The 5,803-nt window shown below is 38.8% G+C and overlaps 1 pseudogene; it reads right to left on the bottom strand.

The window, feature by feature from the left end:
• Positions 1-865: 865 nt before the first annotated feature.
• LOC114210123 (small ribosomal subunit protein uS14 pseudogene) lies at positions 866-2,583 on the bottom strand (annotated as a pseudogene).
• Between the last annotated feature and the right edge of the window lie 3,220 nt (positions 2,584-5,803).

Genomic DNA, 5,803 nt, shown 5'->3' on the forward strand with positions numbered 1-5,803 from the left:
GAGTTACCCAGGAGTTCCATATTCAGTGAGCCTTGCTCATTTGTGAATAGCATTCTGTTTGTTTAAGTTTGTAAACAGCCTGGTGATATAAAATTTGGGTTCCACACTTAAATTTTTTTTTCCCCAAAACAAAATACCCTTGGAAGTCTTTAGACATTGTAACACTGTCGTTTGGCATTGAACATTGCAGATAAGATTTCAGAGGCCAGACTCTGTTTTTGTTTTGTTTTGTTTTGTTTTTCTCTGGCTTGTAGGTGATTTGCTTTTCTGGTTTTGATGCATGTTGAATTTTTTTTTTATCCTTTAATTTTAGTAAGCGCTCAAGATGTGTCTTAAAGTTGGTTGTTCTGCATCAGATTTTCCTGAAACACAACACAGAATCAACATATTTATATTTTCTTTCTTTCACTTCGGGAAGATTTTTACAATATATATTTGAATATTTTTTTTTTTTGGTTCAATTCTATTTGTTCTGTCTCAGGTAAAGACAGATTTATTATGTGTGTGTGGAATCTGCCTCTGAATCAACTCGTTTTTCCTTATTTGCTTACTTTCCTGTATTTTTTTTCCCGCAAAATGTAGTATTTTCTCAAGTGTTTCCTTTATATCTAAGACTACCTCAGTCACATCTATTTTGCTTCTTCCTGCTTCCCATTAGTCTTAATTTCTCCTAATGATTTTGTTATCTTCAAATTTCTTTCTAGAGACCTCAGCTTTCATCTTTGGTGGCTTTATTAACTCTTGATTGACTCTTCATTTTTCATTCTTTTATAAATTTGAATTAATTTTTTTTTAATTGGAGTATTTTTTATTTTATGTACAATGAGTTGACATTAAAGTAGATATCCTGATTATCTGCAGTTAACGTAGGTTATCTTGGATGACCAATACAAGGAAATTCACTTAATCCAACTTAATGAAGCCTATATCCTTCGCGTACTGACGGAAACACTGGCGGCACATATTGAGGCCGTATTTCCGGATCAGACCGTGCCGGTTTGAGCAGACGCGGCAAGAACGAGAACCCTGGCCAAATTTCCTCGGATGGCTCCAGTACAGCTGCTGGTGACCCGTCTTGCTCTCTCGGATGCAACGAGGCAAAAGGTTGAACTAATTTTTCAAAGAGTTTTTCAAAATATTCTCTGAGACTTCAGGGAATACTTTTTGGAACTACTAAAGTTAAATCAAATTAAAAATTCAGTCACACAGCGTTTCAAATGCTCAGGAGCCACACGTGCTTCATGGATACTGTATTATATTAGATAGCACAGATACAGGACATTTCCATCATTGTAGAAAAGCCTGTGGACCAATGTTGCTGTAGAACACCCGTGTCTGTGTATTTTCTTGTGTGGTGGGGTTTATATTTTCTGTTCTCAGCAGCAGTTGCTCATTCCCCCCATTCTTCTCCCTCGCCTGATCTGCCAGACAGCACATCTAGGTTAGGGTTTTGGTGTCTGTCTTAGTTATTTTGGGCTGCCATAACAAATGCCACAGGCTAGGTGGCTTTAATAACAATAATTTATTTTTCACAGTACTGGAGAATGGGAGTTCAAGATCTAAATGCCAGCAGGGCCAGTGTCTGGAAAGGGCTCTCTCTTTAGGTTGTAGATGGCCACCTTTTTACTGCATCTTCACATGGCCTTTCCTTGATGTATGGAGGTGGAGAGAGAGGAAGCAAGCTCTCAGGTGTCTCCCTCTCTCTCTTTTAAAGATTTTATTATTTGAGAGAGAGAGCACAAGAAGGGGGAGGGTCAGAGGGAGAAGCAGACTCTCCACTGAGCAGGGAGCCCAACGTGGGACTCGATCCTGGGACTCCAGGAGCATGACCTGAGCCGAAGGCAGTCGCTCAACCTAGTGAGCCACCCAGGCGCCCCTCGGTGGTCTCTCTTTATAGGGACACTAATCCCATCATGAAGGCTCTACCCTCATGACCTCATCTAAACCTCCTAAAATCCCCATTTCCAAATAGTATCACACTGAGCATAGGCCTTCAACATATGAATTCTGGGGCGACACAATTCAATCCATAGTATTAATCATCCCAAATTCATGTCCTCACATACAAAATACATTAATTCCATGCAAACAGTCCAAAATATCTTAACTTGTTCCAGCATCAACTCTAAAATCTAAAGTCCAAAATCTCATCTCAATATCATCTAAATCACATATGGCACATATGGGGGAGACTTGAGCTATGATTCATCCTGAAGCAAAATTCTTCTCCAATTGTGAGCATGTGAAACCAGACAAGTTATATATGTCCAAAATACAGTGTTGGGACAGGCGCGGGAGAAACATTCCCATTCCAAAAGGAACAAATAGGAAAGAAGAAAGGGGTGATGGGTCCCAAGTATGTCCAAACGTAGAAAGGCAAATTTTGGCTTTTGAGTGTCGAGAATCATCCTCTCTGGCCTGATGTCCTATCTCCCAGGCCCACTGCAGTGACAGCTTTACCCTCACAGCTGCAAGGCTTGGTCTTGCTGCTTTAGCTTGCCATCGCCCCAGGGCTCTCTGCAGAGGACCTGCCCACAGGGTTTGGGAGGGCAGCCTTACCCCTGAGGTACCTGGTGGCAGCATCCTGGCCCACTGAAACCAGCAGAAACCCCTTCTGTCCCGGGGCCTGGGGTGAAAATAGCAGCTCTGATGCTCTCTGAATCACCTTCTGCATCATTCTTCCCTTTTCTTTCTGAGGAATAGTGCACATTCACAGCCCAATAGCTTATAGTCTCATTTTGTTGATCATGCAGTTACGGAGGCTGAGAAGTCTCAAACTGCAGTCAGGCAGTTTGATAGCCTTGCCTCTTCTAAGAGTCCTACTTTCTCTTGTACCTATTAGTCCAAACTGGCAGTGTTTTCGCTGGTATTATTCCCATTTTCTTTTAATTAGGTCTCTTAGGACCCTACTGTTTATTTTCAAAGAAATCTACGCAGTGCTTTCTGGTTTTGGTGATTGTCGTTTTATAGCTTTATACTAGATATATCATTCTTTCCTAAGAATAATGGCTTCCTAAGAATAATCTTAAGCTGTTTTTCCCTTGCCATGTTTTACTGAGGGGTCATTATAAGTTCTTAAGCGAGGGAGCCATGTATTAGAGTGGATTGGAGAGTGTGTTGGGGGAGAAGGTTGGGAAGATGTAGAGAAGTAATTTAGGAAGTTCTTGAAATTACTTAGGCATAAGATAGTCGAGGGATGAGGTAGGATGAGTCTAATTTTGAAGTACTTTTCATACATAATTGTGGACCATTACATATTTTAAGATCCCCAAAGGGAATTAACTAACAATTCTGAGAAAAGTATCCTTGCTATTAGAGATGACTTGAAAAGATATTCTAGAAACACTATGTAAAACATGCTGCTTAGGGCTTTAGATATATTTTTTTCAGCTGTAGTCACCACAGCAGTATTGTCTAAAGAGACCTATCTAAACCAGACAAGGTGACCGAGTTTGTATCATGGAACGATTCAGAAGGATGGATGGATGCACCACACACACACACACATAACCATGTGGGCATATACATGAAACAATAAATCTAGATAAGGAGCTATATTGTTTCCTTTTCTTTTTTCATAATGAACAAGCTGATTTCTCTTCTCAGTTGATTATAAACCAAACTATTTACTATTATCAGGATTGAGGCTCTGCACTCAGGTTGGGGTGCCCTAAACCATGACATTAAATTTATATCTCAGGATGTTCTGGCCCAGTTAGCTCTCAGCTGGTGATGATTGCAGAGTTTATTTGCTAATTCGATTTCTCTGAGGCTTTACTTATGCATTCATGTAACAAATATTTTTCAAGTGCCAGCTCAGTGCCAGGCCCTGCTTTAGGTCTTGAGACATAGCAGAGAAAAATAAGTGAGCACATGCATCTTTAACAACTTCCTTTCTTCAAATCTTTGAAAATTAAACTGCAAAGTTAATATAACAAAAATCAGAAGCATTGGCCAAAATTTTTTCATACATAAGAAGAACTAATTTTATAGCATTCCCTTAACCTTCTCTTTCTGTTCTTCAAATGTTCCTCTTAAAAACAGAAACAGTATTTTTCAGATATGTTTGTGTACATAATCAGAATCTCTTGAGTAATATCTCAAATATCCTTCACAATACCTCCAGCCAATGCATTTTATTGTCAGGAATTGCATGTATTGTGCAGTTTACGTTCTGTTCTTTTTCCATTTTGTATTGGTAAGAAGGACCACCTGTATAAATCATGACAGAGCCTACAGAAAGAAATAGTTTGGATTTTTGCCAATCTTGGTAGTATATTTTCAAATCAAGGAAATGTTCTATAGTCAATATTTAAATAGCATATTTGGCAAAATGTTCTGCTCTGAAAGAAATGGATGACATTTTTTGAAGAGTAAGAGTAATGGGAACCAGACAGCAAAGTTCAAGAAGCCGTCCTCCATAAGCCTGCTTTCCTTTGTTGCAACCTAATCCCCTTCAAGGGCCTTCAGCATCTCAGATCCCTTTCTCTATTATAAGCAGTCTTTTCTTTTCTTTACATTTTGTTTTTAAGTGCATTGTAGAGTTGCTACTTCTATTTTGTCTTTTCTAGAAGCTTCTTCAATGTATTTTCTGATCACTGGAATAACATTTCTGCAATACACAGCCTTGTCATTTTTGCAAAATCTCCAGCAATTCTTTCTTCTTTTCTTTAGTGCTGATTTCTCTCCTCTTTCTCTAAAATACGGAGATGCAGATTTTAGAATTCTTTCCTATTCTCATGCTTTCCTCACTTCCCCTTAGGCTCTATCTACTCCCTTCCACCCCCATATTTTTGCTCTCAAAAAATTCATAGCTTTGTTTCTATTGCTTAGACAAATGGCAGCTAAATGAGCCTGAATACTTTACAGACATCTTGCTTTTCTTATCTTTTAACCCTTTAAAATTTCTTATATACATATTGGTCACCATTTAAATCAACTCAAAGAGCATGAGATAAAGCAAGAGGCAAATAATGGACAGTATAAACACAGTTGGAGATCTGGTTGTTATTTAGGCTCATCTGGTACAAATTTTTCATTTGTATTTTGAAAATGATTGCAGATGAGTTCCAGAGAGTTGTGGCATGAAACAATGTGGTAGTTCTCCTAATTTAATAACAACCACCCATATCAAGTTCCTACTATGAAGTTGGCATGATGTGATGCACTTCAAAAATACTATTCATCCAATTTAGTCCTCATGACTCTATCTGACCAATGAGAAAATGGAAGAATGGAGACGTTAATAACTTGTCCAGGAACAAAGAGCTAGGAAGTGACCAAACCGAGATTCATATCCAAATCTGCTTGACTTCACAACTTACGCCATGACGATTAGGCCACACTCCCTTCCCAATTCCATCCAGTGTTCTCTCCACTCTTCAAAGTGGCTTACCTCCCAGATAGAATTTGTATTTCTTACGCACACTGGGATAATTGCAGGAACTATAGCCTGTGTTTAAGAGGAAAATTGACTAATAGGCATCTGACAGAGATAAGAAGCAGAAGCCAGTCAAATCTGCAATATCTCTCACATGTCTGGTTCTACTTAGGTATGTGAGATGGTGATCTTCAATGTTTACCACTATCAGTAACTAATATTTGAAAGTGTTATGTTGGGCCATGTGTTTTGGCTTTATGATTCATAGGAGACAAAGAGAATTTCAACTCTCAGTTGCAATGTCAACTCATTTGTCATGATGTTGAGTTACACAGAACTCGGGCACATGTAAAATAAATACCTCTTTCTGTTCCAAGCCTTGATGAGCATTTTTCTTGATACATTTGGATTCCTTGCGTAAGA

The sequence above is a fragment of the Eumetopias jubatus genome, unplaced genomic scaffold (assembly GCF_037043125.1).
Source record: "Eumetopias jubatus isolate StellerSeaLion01/CBP00866 unplaced genomic scaffold, mEumJub1_p1.0 scaffold_2, whole genome shotgun sequence".
In the NCBI taxonomy this organism is placed as follows: domain Eukaryota; kingdom Metazoa; phylum Chordata; class Mammalia; order Carnivora; family Otariidae; genus Eumetopias; species Eumetopias jubatus.